Below are 20,684 nucleotides of genomic sequence, written 5' to 3'. Positions count from 1 at the left end.
TTCTAATTTCTCTCTTACTCTCTGATGAATTTCATCCAGCTTCTGCTGCAAATTTCGAACGTACTCCTCCGCTGACTCGGAAAAACCATAACTGGGAGGAGTACCTCTTAGCAAATCCATCGGCAAGGTAAGATCTCTTCCGCAAAATAATTCTGAAGGAGTTACGCCTGTAGCCTCATGTTTAGAGGTCCTATAGGCAAGAAGAAACATGGGAATCCAACGATCCCAATCCTTTTGATTCTCTTCAATAAACTTTGACAAATACTGTAAAATCGTCTGATGTTGTCTTTCAACTTGACCATCAGACTGAGGATGAAGAGCGGTCGTCCTCGTTTTCCTAATTCCCAAAATTCTCATCAATTCTTGAAAGAGCTGTGATTCAAAATTCCTTCCCTGATCAGTATGAAGTTCTAACGGGACCCCATATCTAGAAACAACCTGATTAACAAAAATTTCTGCTACCGTAGTAGCTCTCATATTTTTCAAAGGAAAAGCTTCTACCCATTTAGTAAAACAATCAACAACAACTAGGAGATACTTGTTGCCTGAAGAAGAAATAGGTAACGGGCCTAAAATATCCATCTGAATCCTCTCAAAAGGAGCTCCCGAATTAAAGATCTGCAAAGGAGATTTCCCCTTATCTGCAGCACCCCTCTTCGCAATACAAATCTTACAGGTTCTGCACCATTCCTCAACATCCTTCTTACAGGTTGTCCAATAAAAACGTTTCCGGATCTTTTCCAGCGTTTTATTGATCCCGAAATGCCCTCCAGAAGGAGTATGAGCTTCTTCTAAAATCTGCTTCACTTTGCTTCGCGGGACCATCAACTGAAGAAAACTGTTTTTTAAATTAGGAGCCTCCCATCTCTTATGCAAAATCCCATTTTGGACTTCCAAGGCATGCCATTGATGCCAATAGATCTTGGCTGACAATCCTTTCAAAGAAACTTCCTCCCAAGAAGGTCGCAAATCATTTTCTTTGGCAAGTAAAAACATTGCCAGTTCCTGATCCTCTATTTGAGCCCTTCGCCAATCCTCAGAAGAATCCTCACGCAAAACAATACGAGCAACTACTTTATCCTCAAAAAGCCCTCTCTGAACTTCCACTTTAGAACAGAATCTACATTTTTCTTCTACACAAGGGCGTCTCGAAAGACCATCGGCATTACCGTGTATAATCCCCTTTCGATGAGCAACATCAAAATCGTATTGTTGTAACCTTTCCATCTAGCGAGCCAATTGTCCCTCCAAGTCTTTGAAGGACATCAACCATCTCAAAGAAGCATGATCAGTTCGAATAGAGAAACTCTTTCCATACAAATAATGATGAAAATGTTTCATCGAATCTACCAAAGCTAATAACTCTCTTCTTGTTGTGCAATAATTCCGCTCAGGTTTGTTCAAAACCCTACTATAATAAGCAATGACCCTCTCATAGCCGTCCTGAACTTGTGAAAGTACCGCCCCTATTCCAAAACTTGAAGCATCCGTATCCAAAATCATCTTTCCTTCCCCCTTCGGAAAGGAAAGAAGAGGTGCAGACGTTAATGCCTGTTTTAACCTCAAAAATGCTTCTTGACATTGCTCAGTCCATTCAAATTTAGCCAAATTCTCAGTTAATTTAAATAGAGGTTTCGCAATTGAAGAAAATCCTTTAACAAACTTCCGATAATAAGAGCAAAATCCAAGAAAACTCCGGACCTGTTTCTTATTCTGAGGAACTGGCCACTCAGTGACCGCTTCAGTCTTCTCAGGATCCGTAGTGATCCTGGCAGAAAAAACAACATGACCCAAATATTTTACCTGTCTCTTAAATAAATCACATTTCTTTGGGTTAACACTAAGTTTCGCAGCACGAAATCTCAGAAGAACCTCTCTTAAATTCTCTTTCATTTTCTCAAAGATTTTGCCAAAAACTATCACATCATCTAAATAAACCAGGCAAATTTTCGAAAGTAAACCCCGTAGCACCCGTTCCATAAGACGTTCAAAGGTAGCTGGGGCATTACACAGACCAAAAAGCATCGCAACAAATTGCCAAAGTCCATTCCCCACAGAAAAAGCAGTCTTTTCCCTATCTTCGGAACGAATTTTCAGTTGCCAATAACCACTCTTCAAATCTAGAGTAGAAAACCAGGCATTTCCCGATAACTGATCAAGAAGATCGTCAACCCTTGGTAGCGGATAAGAATCTTTTTTCGTAACCGCATTCAATTTCCGAAAATCAATGCAAAATCTAAGAGATCCATCTTTCTTCTTTACCAAAACTGCTGGAGAAACCCAAGGGCTTGAAGATTCTTCAATTACCCCTTGTTCTTTCATGTCCTCCATAATTTTTTCAACTTCTGAACGCATATGAATTGGAATTCTCCTAGGAGCCTGTTTGATAGGACAAGAATCCATTAATTCAATTTTATGTTGAAGAACTTCACACTTTCCTGCAACAGCTTGCTCCGAAAACACGTCACGAAATTCTCGCAACAATGTAGCGAAAACTAATCTCTGATCTTCCTCCAACTCTCGGGAATTATTATTAAAGAATTCTTCCAACTCCGCGGGCACAGCTTCGTCCTCTTGCTTAATTCGACGACAAAAATCTTCCCTATGACCTCCACGGAGAAAAGATTCTATAACAGTTTGCATCCCTATTCGTGAAAAGAAATCCGCGCCCAAAATACAATCCTCTCCAATATCGGCAACGAAAATCAGTAACTCTAAATCAAATCTCCCTAACTTTATCTTAGCAAATATTTTAAAACTAATCGGGACTCTTTCCCCCGTAGGATATCTCAAATTTTCTTCCTTAGCTGAAAAACGCTTCCCTTTTCTCCCTATAAATTTACTACTCACTAAGGTCACATCGGAGCCCGTATCCAATTTAAAAAAACAATCTTTCCCATTAAGAGAGCCTTGAAAAACAAAATTTCTTGATTTTTCACACCCTCTCTCAAAACGCCTACAAACACCTGGGGCATTTCTTCCATTTGTCGAGCCCGCCCCTGTAAGTTCGACAAAACCTATTTTCCCTGCTGTGAAACAGAAAGTGATGGACACTCGGAACGGAAGTGTCCTTGTTTTCCGCACTGCCAACATTCCTTTTTCTCTCGAATTTTAAAATTCTTTTTCTTAAAATTTAATCCCCTCGTTCCACGAGATTCTATTTTGAACCCGTTTAAATCAGGATTGCTCTTATAATTCGAGCAATCTTTTACCTCCTTAAAATTAAAATTTCTCCGCTCTTTTAAACAATTCTCCCTAATAATTTTAATAGCCAAAGCTCTTTCTACCACAGCCCTCAAAGACGTTAACCCTTCTAGCTGCAATGTCTGTTTAACATTCACATCAGACAATGCAACTACAAATTGAGAACAAGCAATTTTGTCACGAACTCCAGGAGAACATTCTGGATAAGCTAATCGAGATAAACGCTCAATATCCGAGCCTAATGCAGCTAAATCTTCTCCGAATTTCTGTTTTCGATTCGTAAATTGAAAATAATAATTTTGCGAGGATAAATTTTCCCCAAAACGTAGCTCTAAACGCGCGACTAAATTTTCAAATTGAGAGTTCTCAAAATCCGTGCCCCCTTCCAAAATCGCACACGCTTTTCCTCGGAGACATGACGCTAATACAACAGCCTTTTCCGCGTTTCCCAAATTATTCGCCCGCGCAATTAAATTAAACTGCGTAAGATATTCGCGCAACGGAATACTACCGTCGTAAATATCGGGCTTAAGTTTCAAGTCGGAATTAAAATTTGAAAAAGGAAATGACTGGCCTGATATCGGACGTTGCGAAATCTCTTCCTGCAGACCGGGCATTGAAAATGTTTCTGTCTCTCGACGAGCGCGCTCCTCCCTCAGAGAGCGAAGCTCCTCCAGCGTTAAGCGAAGAATCTCCTCCAAGTTCGGAGACGCCTCCGGCCCTTCCGCTCGAGTACAGGCCCTTTTTCTCGCAGAGATCACTCTCCGACTTTTCGTCTCTTCCTGTCTAGTCCCCATCTCTTCTGTTTGTCGCTCCGCCATTATCTCTCACATACACACACACGAATCGAAAAATTCGATCCCGGACGAGCCCCCAAAATTGTCGCGTTCGCGGCGTTACTTCCCGTGATACTCGGCGGAGCGCTCTCGGAAAAGAAGAACACTGTTTTAAGAAAGACTCGCTCTTTATTAAACCAACGGTACAGAAACGGGTCCGGCCACCGCAGAATCCGGCCGTCAAATCTATAAAACAGTCGGAGAACGACGCGTTGCCAAGGGCCGATCCTCTATTCAAACTCTTATCGATTGATATTGATTATCTTTTAGCAGCGCCGAACGGAATACCGCACGGCCGCAACAATATATATAGATACATGTGTACGTATGTATGTATTATATGTGTGTGTGTGTGTATGTGTGTATTTCTTGTAGTTTATATGTAGCTTATATGTACATATTTTATATGTACATATGTACGTATTTCCTGTAGTTTTATACATTTTATATATTATCTTAAATCATCGTAGTTATCATCATGTATAGTTTCTTTACGAAGATGTAATGGAAGAAAAAATAAGACTTATTGTATATATTTTTTTTTGTTTTTATAATAAATGAATTTAAAATTTTTTGTATACATCTATATAAATATTTTTATATTTGTTTACAATAAGTGAATTAAATCACATTATTTTTGTGTATCCAAGAATTAGGTTACCCATCGAATCCCAGCCACTTGACATAAACTTTGTCTCCTTTCCTACGCAATACTTTCTCCACGAGATATACATCCGGATGAGTCGCGCGATGCAACTCGTGCTCGTAAAACGTTCTAGCGATGAATTCCCCGCGATAGTCTTCGAGTAGATAGGTTACGGGATTAGTACGCTGTACTTTAATGATCTTAAACACTTAGATGGATGTTGATGGATCAATTTGGCGTGTAATCTTTTTCGAAAACTGTCTTATACCTGCTCACGCGTACTGAATCATCTACTTTAAATTTTGCCGAATCTACGATCCTTATTGCGCTGTACATCGTGCCCAAGAGTTTTTTGGCGATCGCAGGAGTTACGTCAATGGGTCGCATGCCAATAGTGTTGCCATCTGATGTTTGCGCGCGTTGCAATCTGACACGAGACACGGCAGCGCGTCGACCCACTTGTAAGTACCATTGAGTGTAAACATCTTCTATATGTCGTTTTTAAGTGTGCGATTGAATCATTCGATGATTGATGCCTTCAATATCGTGGAATAATGATTAACGCTATGTTTTTTCAAGAATTTCTGCACATCGGCATTGTAAAACTCCTTCCCCATATCTGTTTGCAAGTTTCTCGGGTATCTTCCGCTCTCTCGAATTATTTCGGCGATAGTGTTAGCTGTCTCGCTTCCGACCTTGCTCTTGAACGGTATGGCCCAGGCATACTTGCTCAACTCATCGATGACGGTGAGTATGTAGTGATGACTTCTGTTGAAATTCGAATATGGGCTCGATGATATCAACGTGCCACAGATCATCGTATTTCCGAATTATGACACGTCTTCATGGAAAATTTCTTCTGGCCGGAGCATGCAATTCCTCGACGAGCAATCGCCTCGGAATTAACATTTTTTTCACGTCCATCGGATTTTGACCATCTCATGTTTCGATGATGTTTGATATTAATGTGTGTAAATAAGATATATTACAATTAAAGTTTTTTTCCTCGCTGACATCAATTGACTGACTCGTTTCGTCGACACGCGATTTAATTTACAATAATGCCGGCTTCGCGAAATTCCTCGATAATTGACAGCATCTCGTTGTCGTGAGCGTTATGACTAGCTCGGTGCAAAGCATCGAGCAATCGGAGTTGATTCATCAGGGATCGTCCCAATGCATGTAATCGATCTTGTTGTCATTTAATTTCATGGTGGATGATATATTATCCATGCCTTTTTATTACTTCTTTTATATATAAACGAGCGGAGCCATGATGTTAATATACTTGTATCCCTTGTTGGCCATGATGGGATTATGGGTGCTGTGATCACATCTATGAGTATTCGTTGTTAAGTATATTTTTATTTGTTTGTCATCTTCGATAAATATAGCCTCATCGGAAAGTCTCTTGAATATCAACTCGTATAATCCTGGTGTATCATTGTATCTCACATTGTCTATGATTATGGAGTCATTTTTGTCAACGTCAAACTTTTTATCACCGAGCATTGTATCACTTTTGTCGAAATAGATACCGTACACATTATCGATCGCTTTATCTATGTCGTCATCGAGAAGAAGGCCCACGTACTTTCGTCTCAATGGTCTTAGCTGACCATGAAGCGTCTCACGACTCCCATGCATTTGCAGACTCTGTTTGATGCTTGTTTCGAATGACGATTCACTAACGTCTTTTGTTTCAAAAATATCTTCATTTCGCACGAATAGCGATATTTTCGGTGGTTCTTTAGATAGTTCTTTTAGTAGTTCTTTCGATGATTCTATCGATGTAGAATCGAATGTGACTGAATCTGACGTGGTATTTGGTTTGTACATTTTTTAGGTTGCGGCGATAATTTCAACCATCTGTTGTAACCCAAATTACTTCTTACATATTATTTATGCTATTACTTATCATATTATATCTTCATTATTTCTTATCTTCACGATCATTCTCGAATCTCGGAATAGTTGATGCTACAGAAACGCCGGCCGGAAATGCAAGCATGCAAAAGCAAGTCTGCAAATTCTAAAGCAGAGCGCGAACGAGGAATTTGCGAGAGAACGCCATTTTGACTATATATGGTCCGATTTAGAATTATAACACGACGAAACGCGACATTATTAGAATACTATAAAAACGGTCGCTAAATCACTGAGGGCGGGCAATCACAATATGTAACAGGGCAGTTGTACTTCGTCACGTCCAGTCATTATCAGTAATAACGAGATTCACACGAAACATTGTCAAGAAGTCGTACCGATAAATCTACTTAACAAAAGTGAGTAATAATATTTGGCCAGAAGAACCTTCCACTTACGATCTCCTCGGAGTTCTAACTCCTAAGGCTCGGCGAACCCGACTTTCCCTAATTACAATCTTGTAACCCAATCCGGGCTACAACACATCCAACAATCATCCAATACGAATCCCTGTTAGTAGTAATATCGTCATCATCATCGTCATCATCGCTGTCTTCATATTTCTTTTTTTTCTTAATACTGATATCCTTTGCAACATTGGCTTCTTTTTTAATTGAATGTGTTTCCTCGACAATCTGTTTTAGAGGTTCGACAATGAGCTTAAAGCGTCTCTCCAACGCTATATCTTCATCTATTTTACCAGTTTTCAAAACGCGATATTTTTTGTGAATCGAATCGCACGTTTTTGCAATCTGTTTTGCTATTTTCTCGCGATCTTTGATGTTATTCATGTTGCCTAATTGACGTATCAACATCGACACCACATTATGGTACCGCGAACGTGTTAAATTCTTTTCTGTATCGCCCGTTGACAAGCGGACTGTCTTTGTCTATCACTAGGAATCCGTACTCGCGCCGCCAACAATCGCGACATAACGCACAGAATTCATCATACGACATGTCAGTATTCACATGATCGTTGTAAACATGTTTCAAGTTGGTATCATCCTATTTAAATAGAATCAGCAGGTTCGCATTGCGTATCAGATATTTAGATATTTTCGCATACGTCTGACGAGATAGAAGCAGTTCGAGTGGCGACCCATCGAGAAATATTCTTACCACATCTTGCTTATCACATGCAATATCGTCGAAGACGAAGATCGAATTGGGACGTGCCTCGCTCGGTGAAATGATGTCACTGTTGTTGGAAAACGTAAAAATAGCTGATTTCATCGACCGAGGCCAACAAAGTTTCGAGATATCGATATTTTGATTGTTGCAACGACTTCAAGTATATATACACGTTTTCGAAACGTACACCGTACGGACTCTCGAGCAAATTTATGAAAACATTGGTTTTACCGCAATTCGACGGACCGCAAATAATCGCGCATATAGTACTCGGCATTTCACCATGTTTGCGCTTCATTTGTCGCGCGATGTTCACCATCATTCGCGCTTTCTCATAATTCACGACGTGTATCATCTGCGGATGCCGCACGAATTTCATGTTCACACTGCGTCATCTAGGCTTCGATTGAACGCCTATTTACAGGCGCGCGAAACCGCGATTCGCTCAGTAGCAAAAATGTATCTCACGCTATCGCATCTATTTGATATTTGAGATTTGCGCGCTGAAGAGCAATATATATCGAAGATATTGTTACGCATGTGTGGCAACTATATCGACCACGTGTGGGACAAACTTCCGGAGCATACAAAGGCGGATTTGGAGGTTATCCTATTCGCCAAACCTATCATCTCTGCGTCGAGCATTATAATCAATCGCAACGCACGCACATAGACGGTCCCACATCGAAGATAAAAGATTGTAACTTATGTCAGCAGCAACGTCGAACGCTGCGTTAGAGGTCTGCTCAATCGAGCGATAAACGCGTTTTGTTTCTAGTTACATATTCCCGGCTATCAGTTTTGCGATTCGGGTACTTGGCTGAAAAAGCGATTAGCCAGAAACGGGCATAAATCCACTGGACGCGGCATGCCGTGAACACGACATTGCGTATTCTCGGAGCAACGATGTCACCAATAGACACGCGGCGGATAAGTGTCGGTCCACAATAGGTGATTTAAGCTTTAAGAAGTAAGAAATTGACCAATTACAATCGAATGTGAAAAGAATAATCGACTATGATTGGTCAATTTCTTACGACTTAAAGATTAAATACTTATTGTGGACCGACACTAAGATACTCTCCGATAAAGTCCTAGGACGCGTCATCGCGAGAGATTCGACTCTGGACGAAAAAGCTGCTGCTACAGCCGTTTGGGCAGCGATGAAAGCCAAGACCAAGATCATGACCAAGATCATGAATATGAAAGCGAAGATAAGGAAAAAGCCAACAAAAAAAAAACGAACATACTTCCGACAACGAAACGAGGCGACATATTACCGATTCTGCCAATGTTGGGTGCGCTCGGCTCCATGATTGGCGGAGCGGCCAGCGTAAAGCGGTAAATGACAAGAAAGCCGTGCAACGTCAGCTCGAGGAACTACAATGTCACAATCGCGCGATGGAAACGCGCGGACAGGAACTGTCTCTCGTTCCGTACAAATACGGACAGGAATTATATCTCACTCCGTACACAGGCGGATGAGGCATAATAGCGAAAAAAGAAAAAAAGAAAAAAATATCAAAGAGACAATAAAAATACCTACGATAACTACCAACGTACAATTGAAGCTGGCAAAGCGTATGCGCGTACCATACTTCAGAGATGTTTTCATGCGTGACGCATTACCGATTAGCGGCGCCCGTCGAAAAGAAAGCGGTATCGTAAATCTGGACGACACGATGAGTTCTGGCACTCATTGAATAGCGTACGCAAAGAGAAACGATCGTGTCATATATTTCGACAGTTTCGGTAATCTTCGAGCTTAAGAAACTGGTATTTCAGGGACAGTGTTACGATAGTACAATCGAACGTCCTATCAGATGTACGATCAGAGCATCTGCGGACAACTATGTCTGTGGTTTCTTCAAACGGTTGATGCGCGTGAAATTATAAAGTCCGACAAAATGCCGCGACGTCTCAGTATTCGTTGAACGCTTTTTCCATCATGTCGCTGATGCTTACACTAAGCGAGAAGAGCAACGTTCTCGCGGCAAATTACTTTCCAGTCATAGATTTGAGCGACGATAACTACGAACTTGGTCTAACAATTTTGGAGACTTATCACATAATACCAAATGTAAAAATGTGCTTCGAACAATAAATTTTATTTTGACAAAGACGACGCAGAAATTACGATTCCCGAGGGGTTGTACGAACTGCAAGCCATAAATGAATTTTTTGAAACGTGACATTTTACGGAAATGTCTGCGACGCGATACGTCCAATGGTAACGCCGGTGACACCGCGCGCGGCGATGATGAGATTGGGGAATTCCCGATAGTGCTCTGCGCAAATTACACGATGAGGTATGAGATTAAATGCGACTACAGAACTTTAACAAGGCCAATAACATTAGATCGCTACTTGGTTTCTCGTCGAAGCAGCATGAATTGGATATGTCAATCAACATAATGAATGTAAACATTATCCGTGTAGAGTGCAACGTGATCGCGGGCGCGTACAGCAACGACAAAAGTGTGCACACGATACATGAATTTTCGCCGAGCGTGCCGCCAAGATATAAGATATCGGAAAGACCGATGCAGATCATTTACTTGCCGGTCATCGTCACGGAGCATTACGGAGCTAACAGTACGCATTGTTGATCAGAACGGACGATTGCTCGATTTCAGAGGAGAAGAGATCACCGTCAGATTGCACGTACGACGGCGACAGAGATAACGCGAGCGTGACATTTGGGATTTGATTCGTGTTGAACAAAGCGAAGCACGTGCAGAAAGATAACGCATCTTTTACAAAGAAAACACCGATCGACAATACTCGCTCATCCGGCTGCATCAAGAAGAGGAAGAAACTCAACGCGTCGAACGTTAAATTTTTGAAATTACTGGGATTCATCGTACGAACTATCTCAGATGACCGATATCTTGGAGGTCAACTGTCACGTCCCAGCGCCGAAAGTACCTCTAATCATGTTCAGTGTAAATTTTTCAAAATTTTTAATTATTTATGACTAACTGTGTTAGGAGACAGCACCGTCAAATCTTTCCTATACATTTAATAAAAGAATATACCGCTTAAAATTATTTAAAGATTTATACAAAATGGCCGCTCCTTACCATAACCTTACTTGGCGCTACTACAGCCTTAATGTTCCTAGTAAATTTTCCCTAGAACCTCACTAACAAAAAATAGAACATACTGAAATCACTTCTCCAGACTGTTCAGTAAAGTAACAAAGAAAATAGAGCTTAATATCGCATCCTTAACTAAGCATTTCAACATTAACAACAAAATCTCAACAAATAGTAAATAATGAATAAAAAACAAATGTAGGAAATATAACCTCGCCCACGTAATGCACGAAAACTATAACAAAACAATTATCGGTACATTGTAATATCTTTATTAACAATTAATAAACAAAATCATATAATTATATTTATATCGTCAAATATAACTTCAGAAACTAAAAAACCCTTATGTATATCAAACCTTTCACTTTTATTCCATTTTAATAATAAATATAAAAGTTAATAACAAAATTAATAACAATAGAAAGGATATGACTAAGGAATAAAAGTCATAATTACAATATAACAAAATCCACGACAAAATATTTATTCAACAGTTCATCTGATACATATCCTTATTTCAAGGATAAATTTTGTTGATGTCCTTATATGGATATATTTTCCCTGTATAAATATATTCTCCATCGAAAATCCTTTCGAAAACATACATATAGTTTGTGGTTACGATTCTTAATTCTCAAGATATAAACAAAATGAAGGGTATATGAAAGCACACACACACACACACACATATATACATATATACGTACATTATACATTTCCTTATAAGATATAGTTTTCTTTATGAAATTATATAAACAACCCCGATAGAAACATATTTTATCTCAGAAAAGAAATTCTACGATTTAAATTTCGTTTAATAAAATTTACAAATAAATAAATTATTATATTAACAAATAATTATTATAAAAGATTTGGACAACACAGGAAATCCTGCAACTTACCTCATTATACATACCTACCTAACTCGCACCGTTTAGAAGATATTTAAACAATTATAAACTTCCTTACATACACTTACCTCAAAAACTCAAATCAATTCAGCAGGCAAATCTCCGCATGTAAACCAGTTCAACTTCTAGAAACCTTCATCCTAGACTTATAATATATTATATTTATAATTGTTATTTCCCTTTTTTCATTAACACTAATCCTATGGCTATGACAAAAATCTTGAATATTAATATGCATGGAAAACTATCCTAACGATTCAACCAATCACAATCAGAGCCATTTTGTACCTGAAAACATTTAATAAATAATGTATTACAAATGTAAAAAGAGTTAAACTGATATATTTTAGATATACTAATTATACGATGTAATCATTATTATTATAAAATTGTAAAATATATCTAAAACGATATTGCGATGATTAATATTTATTATAAAAGCTTAAATTCAAGCAAACTATATGTTTGTTAATTATAAGAAAGGAATTATTATAACGAAGTATAACTCTTTGAAAACAAAAATAGGTCGACCGAATAGTCATAAGTATGACTCATGGTCAGGTTGTAAGCAAAAATAAGCCAATGTTAAATGTCAAGGCCTCCATAATATTTTAATACCACGAGTCATCGCTGACTCATAGCAAATGTAGGCTAAGTCGACCAATAGAAAATTATGTCAAGAACAACTAGAAAATCTTAAATGCGTGAATCATAGCTGACTCATAATGAAAGTAGACTAACAATAGGCTTTATTCAGACCTGTAGAATCATAACATTGGAATTTAGGTCACCCCTACTTCCATGTTTTGGCAACATATAAAAACCTCAAGCGACGATACTTTTGCGCATTTCCCATTTCGCACTTACGATTCACATCCACGGATACTTACATATTTGCATTTTACTCGCACTCGCATTCGCACTTGTACTCGCACATACATTTTTGCACTTGTACTTTCACTCGCATTCGCTATATATATATATATATATATATATATATATATTGGAATTTATTCACTGTTATAAATGATAGATATATATATAGATATATATATATATATATATATATCATTTATAACAGTGAATAAATTCCAATTCAAATACCACAAGTGTGATATTATATTATTCCTTATTCCCAAAATCGAAAACTCTTTCCTGAAAATAAAAGTCATTTCGACATTCCTGTTATCCACTTCCTTCGCAGTATCTAATCCTGAGGTTTTATTCTCTTAACCGCATGGAAAAGAATCTCACAAATAACGTGTGAGTGTAGCTATCGAGGATCTGTTGATTTCGGCTCCGTCCGATCTACCAGGACGTCACACAACCGATCTTTGACGATCGCATTGTCAAGATAAAAACTCACATATACAATCCATATGTTAATACTTTTGAACATAGCGATGAAGTGAGAATACTTATACAACAGCAAGATTTGTATGCATTGCCGACTGAAAGTTTTCTCTACGTTGAAGGAAGATTGATGAAAAACAGAGAGATTGATGGATCTGATGTAGTATTGGAAAATAATTGCGTCGTGTTTATGTTTGATGACATTTGATATGAATTCAATGATGTAGAGATTGATCGCAATAGAAACGTTAGAGTGACCAGTCATCTAAAGGGCCATACAACGCTGTTAAATGACAACCTTGTAGCTCTGTGGAATGCTGGAATTATTTTAAGTGACTATAACGCGAATTTTCATTTTCGCTTTCGTTGCTGTTCTGCGTATATCCTCCTAAGCAGCGATTAAGAAGATCATTGTTGGTTAAATCTTCGTATACAGACTTAATTGCGTTGAAAACTTCTTCAGACATTGCCGGTTTATGTATAAATCTAGAGTATTGCAAGCTTTTGCCTTTTGCCAAGAATACCATGTATCTGGGCCGTTTGGCCACTTGTCATGCTACGGCTTTTCGTCTGTCAAAATTTTATGATACAGCGTTGCCCAGATGTCATTTTGCATTTTTTTAACAGAATCACTATTTCGAATAGCTAATCCATAATAAAGGGCAATTCGTCAATAAGCTTGTCCATTAATTTCCCTTTTCCGCTAAGTCCTTTCTTTTTTAAATTTCTTGGACGTGTGCCTATGTACTTTTGTACATGATCTATGCACTCTTTTTTAGACACAGTTGTATCTGCATATGGCTCTGAATATAAATGCCTTTAAAAGTTTTAGAGTCACCATCTCCAATATAATTAACATTGTGGCGTCTAAGTGTTGAAGGAGCGTTGTCCACGATATGAAGAATTTTGATGACGAAAAAAAGATGTTGGCCGCGGTGGGATTCGAATCTAGGTCCTCAGCAAGTCGAGTGCGTCCGATGATTGGCCAAGGAGAAGGCAGAAGGTTGCGGTTGCGTGCGTTGCGTTGCGCGTGTGTTGCGTTGCGTGTGTTGCGTGTGTTGCGTGTTCAGATCACGTCGGCGGTTACCAATTTGTGGCGTCTAAGTGTTGGAGGAGCGTTGTCCACGATATGAAGAATTTTTGATGACGGAAAAAAGATGTTGGCCGTAATGGGATTCGAACCTAGGTCCTCAGGTGTATGAGTCTCGTGTGTCTCGTGTGAGCGGGGGACCGCCACAACATATTTAATATTGTATAATTGTTCCGACTGTTGAAATATCTCAATTATTCCATCCACCTCCATTTTTCCTGCCGAGCCCTCGTGATTCGATTGACATTCATTTACGTGCGTTTGTAGCCATTCGTTGTATTCTTCTGTGTCTTCTTTCTTCTTCCAAAATTCAGGCTTTACAATATTTAGATTTTACAATTACGTCAATCACTTTTCCCGAGTCAATCACTTTCCCCAGCCAATCAGAGTTACTACTCCAAACAGCGATGAAGCGAAAAGCCGCGCTTTCTTCAGCTGCCGTTACTTGATACAGTAATTCCAGTAGTTTGTCCTTATTCTACAGATATATTTTTTTCTTATTTCAAAGCTTTTTTTATGCTCTCTTGGCAAACAGCTTCTGATGCGATTAAAATTGTGCTAATAATGGAATCATAAAAAAAACTGAAAAATTGGAAGATCCATAAAAGATTCACAAAACTTTTTTATCCCATTCAAACCAACTCCCAATAAACGCATAGCAAATTCTGCGATTTATATCGTATGCATGACCAATCTGTGGGCTACTACAAATAAATTTATCATCGCATCGTGCACAACTAATAACAATTTTAGATCCTAAGTCGTGCTTGCTTGACTCAGTAATCATTATGTTTATTTTACACGTTTTAGATACAATTTGCGAAATAGCAGAAAAAAACAGCAGCAAAGTGTATTATGCGATAACTAAATGTATCATCTATTTTTATTTCATAATTCTCTTTAGATGTCTTCAACTTTTTAGCTGATGTTCCAACGCTCTCTGCATCCGACTCCATTGTATATCTATTCAACGGTTGTCTATTTTTAATGCTGGATCTTCTCGAATATGTAGAACTGTCTGCAGTCCCCTTTTTAGAGGAATAGTTTTCTTTGATCACTCATGATAAAAATATTAAAAATCAGCACTAAAAACGTTCGCAAATTTAAAAATTTAAAAACACTGTGTAAAAACACACGAAAGAAACAGAGCGTCGTATAAACAGCGTCGTTTCAATGGTTATTCTGATGTTATACATAGAAATTAAATTAGAATGCTACTAATGATATCTTCTGGTAATGTATCAAACTTACAATTTGCCAGGTAATTGGAGAACATTATCTAAAGAGCTTCAAAACATGTACCTGCTCCTTCGCCGCTGCACGCTCATTCAAGGCGCCGAAGGCGCCGCAGGAAACTTCAAAAAAAGAAGGAAAAAGAATTCCTTTCACATATAAAATCAATTGTATCTTATTTTTAAGATCCTAAGGAATGTTTTTAACGCAAAAAAAATCGATTTTTTGAAACCGTCAAGGTGGTGTTACCCCTTAAAAGAGGAGAAAGGTCCATTTACCGACTAATACATTACTTTCATTGAATAACGGATTTTTCGGAAATTGTTCGAAATTGACTCATTGCAACATATACATTTGTTTATAGCAGCCGGAGTACGTACGTGTTAGGAAAAAAAAGCGCCGATACTCCGGCTGTTATAAACAAATGTACATGTCAATTTCTATAAAAAAACATCTTTTTTAGTAGTTCCTTCTAGACAAAAAAAGACCTTCTCCCTCCCCCCTCAAAAGTACATTCCAAAAAACCATCGATAAAGCATTTCCTCTTCCCCGTGCCTACCAGTTACTCCGCACATCCGCACCCCACTCGGAGATCCTGGGTTAGAACCGGCCTAGTACCTATACCTACTCAAAGTTACAAAAAACTCGAACACTAAATGAAACGTAAAGTCACAATTAATAAAGAAGGCGATGAGGCGGATTCTGAGTAAGAGGGCAGTTCAATTGTGAAGGGTGAATAGGAAGCTGAGTTCCGTGATCACACAGCGCGTTGAAACCGGATGATAAATAAAATAGAAAAAATAAAAAGGAATTTGATTTATTATTCTTGATGCTGTCGATGACGACCGGAATGAAGAAAATGCGTGGTGATCAGAGCGATTTCGACTTTGTAATTTCACAACAAAATTTTAAAGTCGCGCACTGACTCTAACTAAATTTCAATTTTCCGGCTGAAGATCTAAAGTGAAAAGATAAGATAAAGAGCGATGTGCTCAGAATCGCGATTTACATAGAGTTTTGGAGGGATAAGAAGGTTCCGAAAGCGTGATAGATATCTATGTTAATTTTCGAATGAGAGAAGGTGTGAGGAATTGAAATGTCGTTCGCTGAAATAACTTTCGACTGAGGATCCGATGGATAGAGTTACGAAATTTCTTAGAGGCAGCTCACACTAGTCTAATGAGTCAAAGTTTATAATGAAATTTACAGAATATAGAATTTGATGGCTGCATACACTTTGAGAAAAAAGAATAGCTATTCGCTAGTCAGCTTGCACGCTCATTTACATGATTCATACGAACTGCGATGACGTGATAAGAGAATGTCCGTAACGCATTGAGAATGTTCGCAAACTCTTACATATTGATTGACGAATGATTACGTACTGCTTCGTCGATCTGAGATACGCGCACTTGTTCGTTCTTTTGAGGACGCTTGCAATAAATATTCTTGTCAAGTTCGAAGGCATTCGAATCACTACGTGGTGATAAAGAACGTTACACGTTATTTTGAATCGAATAGAATTCAGAACTTAAACACGGGTGTATACCAAGAATTTACCACGATCTGGAATGCTTCGCCAAAAAATTTCTCTTGCAACGACTAAAGCGTAATATTATTACAAGACGAGTGAGATTGACATTAAATTACGACACGAGCTTTACTAATGAATACGACCAGGGGGTCTATTCTTGAAATATTTGCGTATGCGCAAGTATGATTTGCGAATATTTGAAAAGTGTATTCCTGAGTTAAAAATGCGTACACGCGTACAGTTATGAATGCGCAATTATTTATTCGCAATGCAAAGAGTGGATCAAAGCAGTCATCAAGTTGCAAATACGTATTGTATAACTATATTCTTTTATAGATTATTTACAATATATTTGATGTGATAAAAAATGAAATTCATAAATGCAGCATATGCACTTAATGAATCGTATAATATAACAACAACAATAACAATAATAATAATAATAATAATAATAATAAGATATGCTATGCCAGCAGATTGGCGACAGAAACCGAGCAGAGTCTGCTGACAGGCTATGCGAACAGATTGGCGGCAAAAATCGAGCAGAATTTGCCCTAATTTCCTTGTTGAACGATTACGTTTTGCATCAAATATATACATAAAAATACGTAAATAATAAATGCATATTTAAATTTTGATTATGATTTCGCTTATATAGAAAGTTTGATAAATTTTGCATGCAAAAAACGGACGCTATCCAGCGGTAGTTTTCCAATTATTGTGTTTAAATACAAGGCTCATTCGATAAGTCAGAAAAAGCAATAAAATCACCTATTTTCCGGAAAATTCTTTTTCACTTTTCGACGTAGCCTTCTCCTTGGAGCTCCATACTTAGTCCAGCGGTGTTCCAATTTTTTGATCCCTTCGGAAAAGTAGGAAGTCTCGAGGCCTTCAAAATCCATAGCAGCGATGACCTCCTCATCGGACGAAAATTTTTTTCCTCCGAGCCAGATCTTGAGGTTTGGGAATAAAAAGAAGTCACAAAGGGCCAAATCAGGAGAATAGGATGGATGGGGCAGCAATTCGAATCTTAATTCATGTAATTTTGCCATTGCGACTGTGGAGGAGCATTGTGTGAACCGGAGTATTGTTATGGTGAAAGATGACTTTTTTGCGCGATCTCAGCTGTTTCGTTTGCAGCTCTTCGTACAAACGATTCAGAAATGTAGACTAATATGCTCCTGTGACTGTTTGATCCTTCTGTAAGTAGTCAATGAAGATGATTCTTTGGGAATCCTAAAAAACAGTGGCCATTATCTTCCCGGCCGGCAAAACAATCTTCGCCTTCTTCGGCGCACATTCACCAGGCGCTGTCCACTGCTTCGACTGTTTTGACTCGGGTATATAGTGATGGATCCAAGTCTACGGTCACGAATTGATGCCAAAGTCTTGTGGATTGCGCTTAAGCATCGACAAACACTGCTACGTCTGAAATGTCTTTTCGCATGCGTTTTTGCGATCGATGATCAGCAATCGCCGCATCGTACACAAAGCTTTTTCATTTCTAATTCTTTGTGCAGGATATTATGCACCCTACTGAGGTGCCTACAATCTCAGCTATGTCATGCACCTTCATTCGGCGATCTTTCATGACGATATGATGGATTTTTTCAATTTCTGGCGTAGTGATTTCAACTAGACGTCTGGGGCGCGCTTCATCTTTGATTGATATCCAGACTCTTTTGAATTCATTAATCCAAAAATAAACGGTCTTCAATGCTGGTGCAAAGTCGTGAACTTCATCCAATTCGGCTTTAATCTGCGCAGTCGTCCACTTCTTTAAATAAAAATGTAATTTAATCACTGTACGGAATTCGTCTTTCTCTATTTTTATCACTGCTGCCGTGCTCACTTCCAACGTCTGCCACATGTAAACTAAGTAAGCGTCGCTTTTGGCTGAAACTTGGTATGAGGCAGTTTGAATAGTGTTATTTTTTGGCCATATATTACACAGTTCATTGTGACGCTATCTCGCAAAAATTTACCTGAGTTATCGAACGATCTTCGTATGACGGAAGTGTCCCATTACGAAAATTTTTGATGCAGTTTAATGTAGACGCGCGTGCAAATAATTGGAGAAATATTTGGAGAAACGCAGAGAAAGCTGTTGTATTAGCGTCGTGCCTTAGAAGAAAGGCGTGTGCGGTTTTAAAGGAAGGTATGGAGTTTGAAAATTCGCAGTATGATAATTTGGTTTCGCATTTAGAATTGCTCTTTGGAGAAAAATATTCGGCACAAACTTATTATATGCAATTAATAAATTGGAAACAAAATTTCGGGGAGGATTTAGCTTTTCTTGACGCGGATTTAGAACGTTTATCCTGTCTTGCTTATCCGGAATCGCCCGATTTTCAGAATAAAATTGCATACTCGCAATTCATTGTTGCACTAACTGGCGGGAACATAAAACAGATTTAGAATTGCATACAATTAAAAGAGCTTACGTCTTTAAGGACTGCCGTTAAAAGGGCAATGGTGATAAAAGTTATAAGAGATAATAGTTTTAAGAGAAAAGAAAATTATAATCTTGCGGAAAATAGTAATTTTTCTAATTTTAATGGAAGAACTGATTTCGAAAAAGAACAGAATAAAATATTTGGAAATCGAAAGATGAGGGTTTCAAATTACAGGAAACCTGAAAATTGAACCGGAAAACTGAAAATTTTAAAGAGAAGAGAAAATTTCCCCGTAATGTTGAAGAATGTTGGACTGTGGGAAATGAGGACACTTTCGTTCGGAATGTCTATCTTTTTCAGAGACACAAAAGGAAAATTAGAATTCGTCGAGCTTTCTGGAGCGGGTTCGACGTGAAGAGAATGCCCTGAGTTGCATTAGGCGTTTTATTATAAAAGGAGTAACGCGAAGGAAGAATGTTTTGTTTTTCGCGGATTATTAAATAACGAAGATTATTTATTTAAGTTAGATATGGGCTCCGATGTAACTGTAGTGAATAGAGACTTTGTAAGAATTAAGGGGATGCGTTTTCTAAAGGAAGAAATAATTTGAGATATCCCACAGGGGAAAAGGTCTCGGTTAGATATAAAGTTTTAGCAAAGATAGAGATAGGCAAGTTTCGTTAGAAATTCTTGTGCATGTAGCAGAGATTGCTGGATTGTATTCTGGGCGCAAATTTCTCCTCGCACAAAGGAATATAGACAACAATAGAATCTTTTCTTCAGGGAGGACAGAAGGAAAGTCGCCGGATAATGCATGTAGGGGAGAAGATACTTTTGGAACTGAGAGAATTTTTCGAAAATAATTCCCGAGAATTGGATGAGGGACAGAAGGCCGATTTAGCAAAGAATTCCGGGATGTATTTTCCGAGCAAATTGTTGCTGGAAAGTGCGAAATTCTTCAACATAAAATTGAATTGCAGGATTCTCGTCCAAGCAGGTTCCGAGGAAAATTTCAATTCATATGCGTTCTAAGGTTGAGAGAATCATTGAGGAGATGAAAGAACAAGGAGTTATCTTTGAGAGGAATCTTTGAGCCTTTGGGTCTCTCCGGCGGTTTTGGTAAAGAAAAAGAATGGTTCTCTTAGATTTTGCATAAATTATCGGAAATTAAATGCGGTAACAAAGAAAGATTTTTATCCGCTGCCGAGAATAGATGATCTTCTCGATCAGTTATCAAGAAATGCTTGATTTTCTATCTTGGATTTGAAAAGTGGCAACTGAAGAGTCCGTCCTGAGAATAGGAAAAAGATTATTTTTTCT

General features: G+C 38.3%; 1 protein-coding gene and 1 pseudogene across 1 annotated transcript in view; one reads left to right on the top strand and one right to left on the bottom strand.

The window, feature by feature from the left end:
- LOC148934603 (uncharacterized) overlaps positions 1 to 20,684 on the top strand; it is a 234,507-nt gene that overhangs the window by 34,934 nt on the left and 178,889 nt on the right. The gene's annotated exons all lie outside the window — the stretch shown is intronic.
- On the bottom strand, positions 13,211 to 15,560 carry LOC148934609 (uncharacterized; annotated as a pseudogene).

This window comes from Pogonomyrmex barbatus, unplaced genomic scaffold, assembly GCF_055798465.1.
Source record: "Pogonomyrmex barbatus isolate J1 unplaced genomic scaffold, ASM5579846v1 scaffold9, whole genome shotgun sequence".
Lineage (NCBI taxonomy): Eukaryota > Metazoa > Arthropoda > Insecta > Hymenoptera > Formicidae > Pogonomyrmex > Pogonomyrmex barbatus.
Note: the sequence above shows the minus strand (reverse complement) of the source record. Positions and strands in the feature narration are given on the sequence as shown.